The sequence below is a fragment of the Zootoca vivipara genome, chromosome 4 (assembly GCF_965207765.1).
Source record: "Zootoca vivipara chromosome 4, rZooViv2.hap1.1, whole genome shotgun sequence".
NCBI lineage: Eukaryota > Metazoa > Chordata > Lepidosauria > Squamata > Lacertidae > Zootoca > Zootoca vivipara.
Window position 1 is genome coordinate 19,758,853 of NC_142587.1, and position 13,934 is coordinate 19,772,786.

Below are 13,934 nucleotides of genomic sequence, written 5' to 3' on the forward strand. Positions count from 1 at the left end.
CTCAAGGGCATAAGATCTGCAAAGCCTCCCCCTCTCTAATTATTTTATGAGACTATTAAAATCACGACTGAGGTGATCTGTCTGCTGGTTGAATTGTTAATAAGATCAAGAATATTTAGCATGGCAAAAACATTGTTGGACACCCCATTGACTGTTGGCACCTTAGAGCAATTATTGGATGAGCAACTAAACAGAGCTGAGATTGATAAAATAGTGATTGAAAATGGACTGGAGAAGGATCAAATGGAGAATGAAATTAAAGAGGACACAGAACCTTTGGGGAACAATATTGATAAAGGATTGCCAAAACAGGAGAGTGAAATGGTAAAGTTGGAGGCAGTAGATGCTGAAATGGAGAAGACGTTCACACAGGTGCCTAGAATAATGAAACAGCCAAATGTTAGAGCTATGATGTTGGAGGAGTGGAATGAAGCCATGGACGGCGAGATTAAGAGACATCCCAAGCTGGCCAAGATATAGCTGAGAGAGAAAGGATTCTGAGTCAATTTGGAGTGAATTCAGAGGAAAAAGCTACCAAGTCTCTGACGATTCTCCTGAAAGAAGTGGAAATAGAATGAACATTAAAAGAAAAAGAAAAAGGATGGCAAATCACGGCCAACAGGAAATGGGATTGGAATATATGGAACTGAGTGTGAATTAATGAATATACAACAACAACAACAACAACAACAACAACAACAACAACAACAACAACAACAACAACTTATTTATTTATACCCCGCCCATCTGGCTGGGCTTCCCCAGCCACTCTGAGCAGCTTCCAACAAAATATTAAAATATAGTAATCCATCAAACATTAAAAGCTTCCCTAAACAGAGCTGCCTTCAGATGTCTTCTAAAAGTCTGGTAGTTGTTTTTCTTTTTGACATCTGGTGAGAGGGCGTTCCACAACCGAGAAGGCCCTCTGCCTGCTTCCCTGTAACTTGGCTTCTCGCAACGACAGAACCGCCAGAAGGGCCTCAGCACTGGACCTCAGTGTCCGGGTAGAAAGATGGGGGTGGAGATGCTCCTTCAGATATACTGGAATGAGGCTGTATAGGGTGTTAAAGGTCAGCACCAACACTCTGAATTGTGCTCGGAAACATACTGGGAGCCAATGCAGGTCTTTCAAGACCGGTGTTATGTGGTTTCGGCGGCTGCTCCCAGTCACCAGTCTAGCTGCTGCATTCTGGACTAGTTGTAGTTTCCGGGTCACCTTCAAAGGTAGCCCCACATAGAGCGCATTGCAGTAGTCCAAGCGAGAGATAACCAGAGCATGCACCACTCTGGTGAGACAGTCCACAGGCAGATAGGATCTCAGCCTGCGTACCAGATGAAGCTGGTAAACAGCTGCCCTGGACACAGAATTGACCTGTACATCCATGGACAGCTGCGAGTCCAAAATGACTCCCAGGCTGCGCACCTGGTCCTTCAGGGGCACAGTTACCCCATTCAGGACCAGGGAGTCCTCCACACCCACCCTCCTTCTGTCCCCCAGAAACGGTACTTCTGTCTTGTCAGGATTCAACCTCAATCTGTTAGCCACCATCCATCCTCCAACCACCTCCAGACACTCACACAGGACCTTCACCGCCTTTACTGGTTCTGATTTGAAAGAGAGGTAGAGCTGGGTATCATCCGCATATTGATGAACACCCAGCCCAAACCCCCTGATGATCTCTCCCAGCGGCTGCATGTAGATGTTGAAAAGCATGGGGGAGGACCTGATATGAATCAGATATGAATGTCCAAATACTGGATCTGTCCTGAGGTGCTCATTTTTTATTTTCTCACCTTCAAGACATTTCATTCAGTATTATGCTAGGATGATTACTGAGAAGGGGGTGGGTAGAAAGAGAGTGAGAGAGATTGTATGACTGGTTAATCAGAAGAGAGTGAAATCTTTATATGGAAATTAGCATTTATATTATTTATCATGTGTCCCTCCTCTCCCATGCTTTTATTTTTTTATTCCCCTCCCCCCTTTTTTGATTTTCACCCCTCTCCTTTTTTTGATTTTGCACATTGATTCAGAGCAGCTGTAAAATACACACAGAGAGAGACACGACCAAACAACAAACTCACAATTTTGCAAAGGCCTACCTTCCGCGAACAACATATTGTGTGGCTCCCCACCTAATTATTATTTGCGCTAAGAGCTATTATGTAAATATATTAGCACACACAGGCTTAAAGAGTATGTGCATGCCTCAGGAATGGGGGGGGGGGTTCAGATTTACCACAACGCTGTTCTGCGGATGCAGACCCTTTAATAGAGAGTGGCACGTCCTTACTCAAAGGGCACCTCCAGAAGCCATATGTCTCTTTTAGTGCTTAGGTCCTGAAAGGAGGCAAACTCCTTTTCTAATATTTTCCAATAAATATGTATGGGACCAGTCAGACCAGCATCAACACACACACACACACACACAAATTAGTCACAGTGCCACACAGCCCTCTTGGAACAATGAGCAGCTCCCTGGAAGACCCTTGAATGGGAGCCGATTTGCCTCTTAATCCAAATGAATAATTAATGATAATTATCATGCTGCAGTTATTATCTGTGATAATAATATATCCGTAAGGTGAATAAATTCAATCTGCTACTATGCAGAAATGGCAACTCATAATATTCTTAAGAAATACAGATATAATTATCGGTATTAACGGTCAAGAAAAAGGGGAGGGGGGGCTAGAAACAGGAGGTTTCTATATCCAGAGTTAGCATCAAAAGTCCATAGTAAAAATAAAAATAATAAAAGAAGACGGTGGATGATGATGATGATGATGAAACAAATCCCAGTAGCTAACAATATGAATCAAATTTTCTCTTGTCGTCCCTGCGGCAGTGGCTAGGAACAACCCATTTCAAACAGCTTCATTTCCCTCCAATCCTATTTAAGAGTAGCTGAAATGTGCATTTGATCATTGCTGGCTCTGGCCTCAGATCTCCATCAGTTCCCTGCTAAAGGATGATTAAGTTTCTTTCAGATCTTGTAAAGAGCCTTATGGATGTTTGTCAACTGAGAGAGGGGAAGGAGTCGGGCTGGGGGTGGGGAGAGAGAACAGCATACCCATTCATTGCAAAAAACAATTTCTAGACATGTATGAAACTCTTAGAAAACCAACCAGGGAAAATAAACTGTGCCTTGTTTTTGAGCCTGCGGTGCACGCACACCCATCTTTGTCTAGCTGGGGGAAAGGGGAGAGAGAGAGAAAGTTTTGTTGCCAACCCCCCAGAGTTGCTGGCAACTAATTCTGGATTTCTCTAACCTCCCAAGGTTTTATGGTGATTGAAATTGAAGATGTTAGGAAAACCACTTCCGCGCCTGTGTCAGAGGTGGAGTTGTGGGTGTCACGACCTGACCACGCGCGCAGCGGTTGAGAGCTCAGCCCCTGAGTGATTGGGGGTTCCCACCTGCATCATTCGAGGGCTGACCAATCCTGTTGGCCAGGGGGCGTGTCCTGCTTCCTTTAAGCAGGTGAAGGGCAGGAACCCGCCCTCTTTCAGCCCGCCCACCCACCCTTTAGGCTAGCTTTGACCTTGCTATGGACTTCGGTTGGTCACCTTGGTTGGCCAAGGGGCCTGGTTGGACTTTTCCCACTTGGGCTAGCCAAGGGGGCTTTTCCGCCTACCTCGTAGCAATTCATCACAACTATTGGTTTTGGCGGTTAGGCATTGGAAATTGCATTAGAGCTGAGGAGGGCAGGTAGCGCCATCACCTGCCCTGCAAATGGAGGAGTATTCCGTTAAAGGATTCCAGGGGCGTGGTCTGGTCCGAAGCCTAGGGAGGTTAGGGCCCTAAGGAATGCCCCTAACGGTGATCACAGGAGGAGTTCCGGTTGATGTACATCACTTGGCTCCTTACAGGTGGTTAACTCTTCCCGGACGTCCAACACACGGGTTGGAGTCAGATATAGACGGTTAGGGTCCAATGCCTAAGCCAATACCGCTCAACACCTGTAACCAATAAAATTGTGGTCTTTTTGCCCATTTAAATCTATCTGATGTGTTGTGTGTCTTTATTCTTACGGGGAGGGAGGGACATTGCCACACAACAGGGGTCTCTTAACAACTCTTAGCACCCTTCTCAAACTATGGGATTCCCAGGATTCTTTGGGTGTTTAAAGTGGTACGATACTGTTTTAAATGTGTAGTGCAGATGACGCCCAAGTCAGGGATTGTATACTGTACATAGGGTTGTGATCTCATTTTTGCCTGTTGGGTGGTTCTAGGCTGTGTGAAAAAAATTCAACCCAAGACACTGGGATGAGAAAAGAAGGCTCAGATTACAAAATCTATCAATGGATTTATTGCCTTTGCAGCTCTTCTTCCAAGGGAGCCAAAATGGTGTCCATGCAGTTAACCTGTTCTGTTATGAAGTCTCCACTGGGAAGTAGATTAGGCAGAGATACAGTGGCTGAATCCAGGCCTCCTTAGCCCAGGGTAGCCAACACAGTGACCTTTAGATGTTGCTAGCCTCCAACTCCCATCAGCCCCAGCCAATATGGGCCAATGATCAGGAATGATGGAATGTTGTGGTCTAGCAACATGCAGAGGGTTAACTCACACCTGCTTGTCAGACAAGCCAAACTCAAATACGTTATGTATATGCAAGGATTCATAGCAATCCATCAGGTATCACTTCATTTTAGTGTTCACAAATGTCACCTCTCATTGAGCCCCTTCATTTAGGATGTTTTGTTCTTGACTGAACTTATTTAGAGGGTCCATATGTTTTGACATTTGACTGCAACTCAGCACTAGTAGCTTAACTGCATCTGGAGAGGAGAGGACTCCAAAGATGACGAATGAATATTCCAGGAAAGGTAGACATCACAGACAAAGTCAGCTTCAGTTGTGGTTGCCAACTTCTGATATTTAAAACACTGATCTCCTGAATAGGTCCAGAAGACATGGGTCAAGGGGGTTGGTGCATAGCTGCCAAGTTATCCCTTTTTTTAAGGGATTTTCCCTTATGCTGAATAGGCTTCCTCGGGAGAAAAGGGAAAACTTGGCAGCTATGGGTTGGTGAGGGGTAGAGTCTGGTGGCATCTGATCTATCTTAAGAAGAGCTAGGCAGAACCTAGTGGTCTTTCAGCAAAGCAAAGATGGGACGTGGCAAAACAATAACAAGGTAAGGGAAAAAACAAGTGACTCGGGAATGAAATTAGAGTGGAATCTAGCAAATCCTGGATGGGAATGTGTCAGATTCTGGTGAGCTTTGAGGTAGAATCTCTTCCTATTTGTCAAAAGCAATAGCAACAGTGGTGGTGGCAGCGAGAAGACTGTTAGGCTGGGGTTCTTAAGTTTGTGGGTTGTAAAGACCCTCATGAAGATTTATTCGAGAACAGTTTCAGTTGTCGCAAAATCCCTCAGTCCTCTCACTTGTGGTGGATTTTTTTTAAAAAAAAATTGTAGTATTCAGAAGAATATTTCAGCAAAGTTTAAATCTGTCTATTTACCAGTTCAAAGTACAAGTGCTCTTAGAAGTCAAAACATTCATTCAAACTATTCAGTGTTTGCAGGCAGAAATGTTTAGCAGCTTTCATTGCACATTCGCCTCATTATTGGCTCATTTAATTAAATATTCATTCGTTCATCTAGCAGTTCTTTTGGCAATCCAGCAAGTTGTTGATTAACTCAGGTCTCGTGACGAAAGGAGGAAACAAAATACGAAGTACCGTGTCCCGTGCTAATCTTCTAGAAAAAGAGGAGCTGGAACTCATCACAAACACCTCCCTTGTTCTCTTATCATGGCAATGGCACCTGCCTGAGAGGTGTCAAAACTGAGTTCCAGAGAGTTCTAGCTGGAAAAAAGCCCTGACTGTGTCACAAATGTACCACTTTCACCAAACTTTTGAAGGGGCACAACTCTGAATGTTGCTACATTTCACAATGGCCACTTCGTTATTTCCCCTTATTTTTGTCAAAGAGCCAATTAATACAGTACTGTATGTGCAATTGAAATTAGTAGAGAGCTCATCACTTGCTTGCTTGTTTGTGCATGTGTTTTTAACATGTGTCTGACTCTGGAACACAAAGTCCTCTGCGTGGCTTAAATTAAACCCACATCTTCCTGGAGGTGCAAATAAACCTACCCCGCTCTGGTAACATCTTCAAGAAATGACTGCACAGGTCTGCAAAACAAAATAGTTTCCTCCTTTGAATCATAGAATCATAGAGTTGGAAGAGACCACAAGGGCCATCCAGTCCAACCCCCTGCCAAGCAGGAAACACCATCAAAGCATTCTTGACATATGCCTGTCAAGCCTCTGCTTAAAGACCTCCAAAGAAGGAGACTCCACCACACTCCTTGGTAGCAAATTCCACTGCCGAACAGCTCTTACCATGTTTTATTGTGTTGAGTGCAATCGAGATTATCAGAGTCGAGTATGAGCCCCTGAAAATCGCTGAAATGAAATACGTTGTAGTTGTTGGGTTTGGTGGGAGGCCAGAAAGCAAGGAGGCCAACAGGAGGGGGAGCCAGAGTCAAAGACAGGCATGGCCAACTCATCCTAGTGTTGTCCTCACTATTGAGTTCTACAAGAGCATCACTGAGAAGGAGGAGGAAGCTGACAACAAGCGCCACCCCAGGATGATTTGGAAGGAAGAAGGCAGGCAGGTGGGAAGTGGCTGAGGGCAGACTAAGGTCGAGGTACCCCATTTTCCCTAATATACTAACAGGGGCAGAGCAAGGTGGGGGCGGTGGGGGGCGGACCTCCCCAGGTGTCATCTCCGAGGGGGGTGGTGACATTCGGGTGTAGCCCGGCCACGACTCCTGCCTACCGTCTTCTGTCTGGGGAAGAATGGGAGCTGCTGCGTTCCCCACCCCTTCTGCCTTCATTTTTACAGCCCCACACTCCCAAGCTGGTGGAGGAGGCATGCAGGGAGAGGACGCGAAGGAGGCAGGCGAGCAAACAAGCAGAGGGAACACTGGACCCAAACCCAGGAATCCCCAAAAAAAGCTCAACAAAAAGATTTCAATGTGTCTGTGTGACAAGAAATTTTCTGCACCGGGTACCACCTGACCTTACTACGCCACTATGTACTAACCTCTACCATGGCCCATCTTTGATAGCTTTCCGGTAGATCTTTAAAACGCTTTTGTTTCAGTCTGTGTTTTTTCAAAAATGGTGCGCTGGGCTTTTAAACTGCTGCCATTTTTAGCTTTGCAACTGTATATATATATAATTTTTTTTAAAAAAATGGTTTTATATTGTTTTAATTATATTTGTAAGTCGCCTCAGGAGGGCTAGCCCTGCAAGGCAACATGTAAATGCCTTAAATAAATAAATAAGCAGTGGCACTCATGGCCTAAGAATCAGAAATAGAAGCAATGGGAGAAAATGCTATCAGGATCCACTCTATTCCAGGGTCTTCAAACCAGTGCCTCTAGGAGAGGTGGGCAAATTGCAGCCATACCTTGAGAACAAAATATTTGTCTCTTTCTTTCAGGGGGGAAGCCACGAAATGTACTTTCTACACACAGACCTCGCTCTCTATCTTCACACATAATTCCCAGTAATGTCGATGGGACATATGTACAATTGAAGAGCAACACGAGTCCCCAAATACCAGTATGAATTTTTGCATATTTAATTGCATTGTGCAGTTTGAGCATCACAGATGTAACCGAAAAAATATAACCTCTGCATTTATTTTTTTTGTCCACGGGATTATTAAAATCCTTTTATTGGTGGCTATAAAATGTGCTGCAAAGGATTGATCAGGAAGGCTGAAATGGGCTTTTTGGATTTGTTTCATCATCTTCTTGCAAATGGATGTTTAAGAGGGTTTTTATCTTGGCGTCCTTTATGCATTATTTTCATGTCCTCTCCTGAAGCTCCTGTAACCGCAGTACCCGAGAGCCACTTAAACCTGCAGTGGTATTCGATCCCTTGGGTAAAAGGAACTTGCAGATATATTATTGATTTATATATATATATATTAAAAAATCCAGGCTATTATGTATATGCTGGCTACAGGAGCCCTTGGGCAGATTTGTGTAATAATAAACCATTTTATTGTTGATGCAAATGGTAACAAAATTGTTCACAAGCCAGGTCTTACACAACGCCAAATGAAGGGGAAAGCAGTTAGCGAGGGGTGGGTGGTGGGTAGAATGTGAATACAGCTGTCTTTGTTAGACTTAGGCATCCATTCATTCATTTTCAGAGAGAAATTGTCCTGACTATTTCCTTCACTGGGAGACAGTTGATCAACTAGCCTCACCCAGGAGTGGGGCTGGTGGGGCTGGATCACTCACCTCACCTCACCTATAAAAACTTAAGAACTGCCTAGCACAACCTGTGGCTCTACAGGTCTATGCATGTTCTATCTCCATCGTCAGAGGTGTGGGAATGTTAGGGATGTGGATTAGGATATATTATTAGATAGATCCTATCCAAGCTTGTGTTAGCAAGCTTCCAATATCAGCAGAGTGACATTCCCCTTTTGTGCGCAGCAAAGCATGTGCGTTAGATTCGCTAGAATCTCTATAACAATATTACACATTATACTTCAGTATTACACTTCCTGACAAAGGTCCCCTTTGTCCCTCTTAAAAGAAATACACAACACAGTGTTTATAAAATAAGATAGAGTTTACTTACAGTTTCATCCTGAGTTACAGCATAATCTCAGAAAGGCAGGCTTGCTTAGAAAAGTTACAAGTATATATATACATCTAGAGACTACTTAGTAAAGTAAGACTCCATTTGGTCTCACTCTTGGCTGCAAGCCTAGAGTGAGAACCATCCTAACTAGAGATTCTCTGAAGATGTGTTCCCATCGAAGGAGGAAGTAGCTAAGAGAGCGAGTGAATGCAGGCTAGGGCTCAAATCAGCTAATCTCATCTGCATATCAGGAGGGGACAGGAACTGACCTGTAGTCAGGTGTCCCTCCAGGTGAGTTCCTGTTAGTGGACACTCTAGGAACTGTTGTGACTTGTCTGCCCCAGTGTTCCATCCCACAAGAGGCTGTATGTCCCTGGATATCAATTTATGGGAACCAGAACTGGGGAGAATGTGGTTGCACTCAGGTCCTGCTTTGAGGATCGGTCCAGCGGTCCATCTAGTTCAACGTTCTGAGATGGTTTTGAGGGATGTTGTTATTCTACCGTACCTATGTCTTTTTCCTACACTCCTATACATTTGTGTCATGGCACTCTCAGGTGAGGAATCTCCAGAGCAAGGAATCAACTCTTCATTGTCATAAGCACATTTACAAGTTAGAGAATGACGTGCCCATCTGTCAGACACTCCTAGGTGATGAACCAGTTGCAGCAACAGAGAGGCCCCATCCCCAACCTTGGCTTATGTATCTCCTCCACCTGACCTGTGCGCAAGCAGGTGAAGACTATGCCTGCTTCTGCTCCTCCTTCTTAGGGTTGTCATACATCCGGAATTTCCGGGGGGGGGGATTTCAGAAAAATTAGGTTGATTGCCTACAAAAAGCTACTCCATCTTCAATCCTCTTCTGATCCTGGGAGACAGTGGAGCAGGAGAGGTGGGGGCAGGAGGAGGAGGAGGTGTGGAAGCCTTTGATTCTACACCAGACTGACCTCTCCCTCTCTCCTCCTGTACCTGTTGGTGGGACATGGGTGGTGCTGAGGTCTAAACCACTGAGCCTCTTGGGCTTGCTGATCGGAAGGTCAGCAGTTTGAATCCCCGCGACAGGATGAGCTCCCGCTGCTCAGTCCCAGCTCCTGCCAACCTAGCAGCTCGAAAGATAGATAAATAGGTACCGCTGCAGCGGGAAGGTAAATGGCATTTTCGTGTGCTCTGGTTTCTGTCACAGTGTTCTGCTGTGCCGGAAGCGGTTTAGTCATGCTGGCCACATGACCCAGAAAGTTGTCCGTGGACAAACACCGGCTCCCTCGGCCTGTAAAGCGAGATGAGCGCCGCAACCCCTAGGTCGTCTTTGACTAGACTTAACCATCCAGGGGTCCTTTACCTTTACCATACCTGCTATTCTCCCACCAATCCTGCAGCTTCTCCTGCCTCTGACATTCATCTCCTGCCTGTTACAGGTTCCCCCAGATCACAGATCCCTTCTTCCAAGTCAGTCTCCAACGCCCTTTCTCCCGGTGCCAACTCATCAGTATCCGGCCACCGCTTCTCAGTGTCCAGCCAGTCCCTGACAACTTGTAAGTAGCTTTGTTTGCTTGTTTTACAATACCAGCCTCGAGGCTGCACTGCTCTCTCTCCTCCAAAGAAAAGTCACCCTGTAAAGGTTGCCTTCAACTTCCCAGCCCTGATAGAAAGAGGAAGCATCAAACAATACAATAAACCATTACCTCACTTTTAAAAATGCCTCTTTTTGTTTTTAGCATTAATGATCATAGGCATTAATAGAAAGCTTTGATTTTTAAAAACACAAATATAGACAATGATCCACCCTGACTCCAGTCTGGCATGTTGCTGAGTTCAGCACGGAAACAAATATATTTAGGTTACATTACTAAGCACAATGAGAGTATAGGGAATTGTCTGATATTGCAATTGCAGGGATTCCCCCCCCCCTGATCGGCAAACTGGATCCTAGCCTCCTTCCCATGGGACGCTTGGGTGGGTGGGGTTGCCCACCCGTCAATCACCTGACATCAGTATGAACCCTTTGGAAGGCATGCTGTCAGGACCAATCAACAAGACCTCTTGGCTGCAATAGGGAGTCCCATTCCCAATCCCAGTGGGACTTGCTGTCAGCTCTGAGAGAGCCCCATTTGCCAAGAAATAATCAGAAGCGTACTTTGAAGTCCCAACTGTTCCTCTGCAGGCCTGTCTTTACCTGCCCCACACCTGACACCACATATGAGGGCTGTTGGGTGGGGTTGAAGGAAATGTTCTCGGGGGCTCAAATCAGGGTCTCTGCTGGGCTTTATTCAGCCTATGGGCTTGTATACATGGACTGGCAGTGGCTCTCCAAAGTTCTGCTACAAATCCAGAGATGAGCAAGCTGCAACCCTAATTTCATGTAGGTGAAATGGAAGTTGGGGGGGGGGGATGCAATAAAACAGATAGGAGAAGGAGGGAAACGAAGAGGCGGCAGAAAGAGAGAGAAAAGGGTGAAGGTGAACTCACCCACATTTTGGGCTCTAGCCCTGCCTATGTTTGACTCGGGCCCTGTCTATATTACCATTGGTGACTTGTGTCCCATGGCAGAAAAATGGGTGTCCTCCAGGGTACGAAGTTATGATGAATGGTAAATAGACCCATTCTATTTACTAGGCATTGGCAAACGTGTTTTATGCGGGGCTACCATGCAGGCTGATTTGAAGCAGCAGGAGGGTAGAATGCAGAGGTTACACTGCTGATTATGGGTCTACTCTGAGTACAGTTCTGCTGGATAGCTCCCAGCATCTGTAACTGAAAGTCAGATATTGTTTAGTATTTGGATGTTGTTGGCTGCCTGTAGTGGCTGCCATAGTGGCTCTTGACAAGTGTTTGCCAACTATCATTCAGACAAACCAGTGGCTGAGTTCAAGGCAATATCCAAATACAAACAAATGTCACAATGAATTTACAAACTGGTGATCCTTAAGTTCAATGATGTTTCAAAGTATCCATGGAATTATCCCCCTCTATAAGATTTAAAAATTGCTCTCAGATCCAGGATGTCTAGTCATCAATCATAGTTTTCAGACATTCAGTGGTTGCAGTCTAACTGTAGTCACAAACACTAATAACGCCCAACCCCCTCCCTGGACATCAAACGATATATCAAGCAGATTGAATGGGGTCCGTATAACTGTTGTGATACAGATGTGTCTCTAGATGCTTGTGACCACCTTAGCAATGTGTATTGATGCCAGCTTCTGCACAAGAATTTCTCCTGCTGAACCAGAGCTATCATATTTGCATTATGATGCCGACAACCGCAAACAATGTTAAGTTTCATTAGTCTACCTTCACCAGTACAACCAAATCTCTTTAAGTAGCTGTCCAGGATAAGGGATGGTACAAGCAGTGTTTGATATATTGATTAATTCATCTATTGCTGGAGCACAGCTAATTGAATGAAAAATTGGTTTAATTGGTTGACAGCCAAATAAATTATGATAAACCACAAAGCCTATAAACATTGAGCCAGGGCCATCTTAATAAACTGGACAAGCAAAACTGATTTTGATGAAAGTGGGACCCGTTCCTTTGTCATTGTCAGTAGATATAATGGACATGCTGCTCAGCGTTAGTTAAATGGGCTAGCCTGATTAACAAACAAGATACACTCAATTATTCCACTTCAAGCCAATAGCGTCCCATTGTCTAATCACGCAGTCCTAATTGCCATCGCTATGGAAAGTAGGATGCAACCACTCTTGCTCTTGCTCAAAATGCTGTTGTTCAAAATTATTGAGACCCACTTGTGTGGGAACTAACCTGGTATGTGCAATGCGGGTTGATGCAGCACAGTGACATGCAGAGTTATTGCATGGCACAGAGATGGGAGGATTATGTAGATAGTACTGGAAGGTGGAAATATGATATAATCTGCCTATATTATAATATTGCTTAAGAGAAGGATAGTTTCTTATTGTATGTCCAACTGCCAAAAAATAAAAGGCATATGCAATTTTATTTTTTGCAAATCAATCGTAATGCATTCTTGGCTCTAATAATCCTATTTCTAAATGGTGGTGTTAACTAGAGAGTTTAGGCCTCCCACACCCTGCTTAATAGGGTCATCATCAGGATTCGTAGCCGGGCACTCCCTTGCATTTAGTGGCATTTTGGAAATGTGGGTGAGTAGATCTGCGTCGGTGGGTGTAGGGTATTAAAATGCTCCTTTTCAATGTCTATGTAGTAAATGTAATCATGATGATGTCTTTAGGATCTTAACATACCTCATCATGAAATTAGAATTATGTATCAAAACGTTCTGAATTCTGTCTGTGGGCATATATGTGTGATCTGTAAGCCCAAGAGGCTCAGTGGTTTAGACCACAATGCCACCTTGTTGTGAAACCACTTGTGCAACAGGAATATCAGGACCACAGCAATCTGTTTTGCAACCAGCCATGATAACCATGTTGGCTTCCTGTAGGGTTGCCATATTTCAAAAAGTAAAAATCAGGATACCCAGGAAGTTGGTGGGCTTTCTTTAGGAAGACCCCAAAGACCCCAAAACAGCACCTTCAGAAATTCCACCCTTGAAATTCCAATTATGTCCAGCAGACATATGGCAGCCCTAGATTCCTGGCCTTCTCTTACACATGCCATTCCACTAGTACACCAGTTCGGGACTTTAACTTAGTATGGCACTGAATTCCTCCCAAAATGTGTGAGTTCACACCCATAGAGAGCAAATGTCATTGAATTTGGTAGATTTATTTCTAACTGAATACGCATAGATTCAAGTATGGCCTCTTTGTTATTGTTTTTGTTTTATTGGATTTCTTACTATCTCTTTGCCACATGGGCAAAGGCAGCTTACAAAAATATTAATAACAATATTGAAATTAGTTAAAACAATTTGGCAGGCTAGAAACCATTTCTATGAAGGAAGCTTGCATTGCCTTGTTGGCTGAAGAAATTATCCTTCCAATTTACATCCTTTCACAGAATTTCATTCTTGCACATTTTATACCTACATAGTGATATATTTGGATAAATAAGAATAAAAATATCTTACCTAGTAGTAAACACATGTGCTTGATATATCTTGTTATCTTCAGGTTACACCTGTATTCTTCATGGTTCTAGTCTTTTTCACCGAGTCTCATTTCTTAAATTCTGAGAGAAAAACCACCACTGATTTTGTTTGCTTCGTGGCAATATATGCTGAATATTGTTGTATGCAAATTCCCATTCCAAGGAAATCAAGGCTGTAATCCATATTGTCACTTCAATATATGCAGAGTTTCAATGTCCCAGTTTGGTTTATAGTGAATTTCTAATAGGATGTGAGTCATTTCTATCCCTTTGAGAAA

At 44.1% G+C, this 13,934-nt stretch overlaps 1 long non-coding RNA gene across 2 annotated transcripts in view; it reads right to left on the minus strand.

Annotated features, from left to right (window-relative positions):
* Nucleotides 1-13,934, minus strand: part of LOC148685853 (uncharacterized) — a 208,790-nt gene that overhangs the window by 68,801 nt on the left and 126,055 nt on the right. For both annotated transcript variants that reach the window (XR_015949835.1, XR_015949836.1), the window contains exon 2: nucleotides 13,637-13,924. This is a non-coding gene — a long non-coding RNA (uncharacterized LOC148685853). The remainder of the gene's footprint in view (nucleotides 1-13,636; nucleotides 13,925-13,934) is intronic.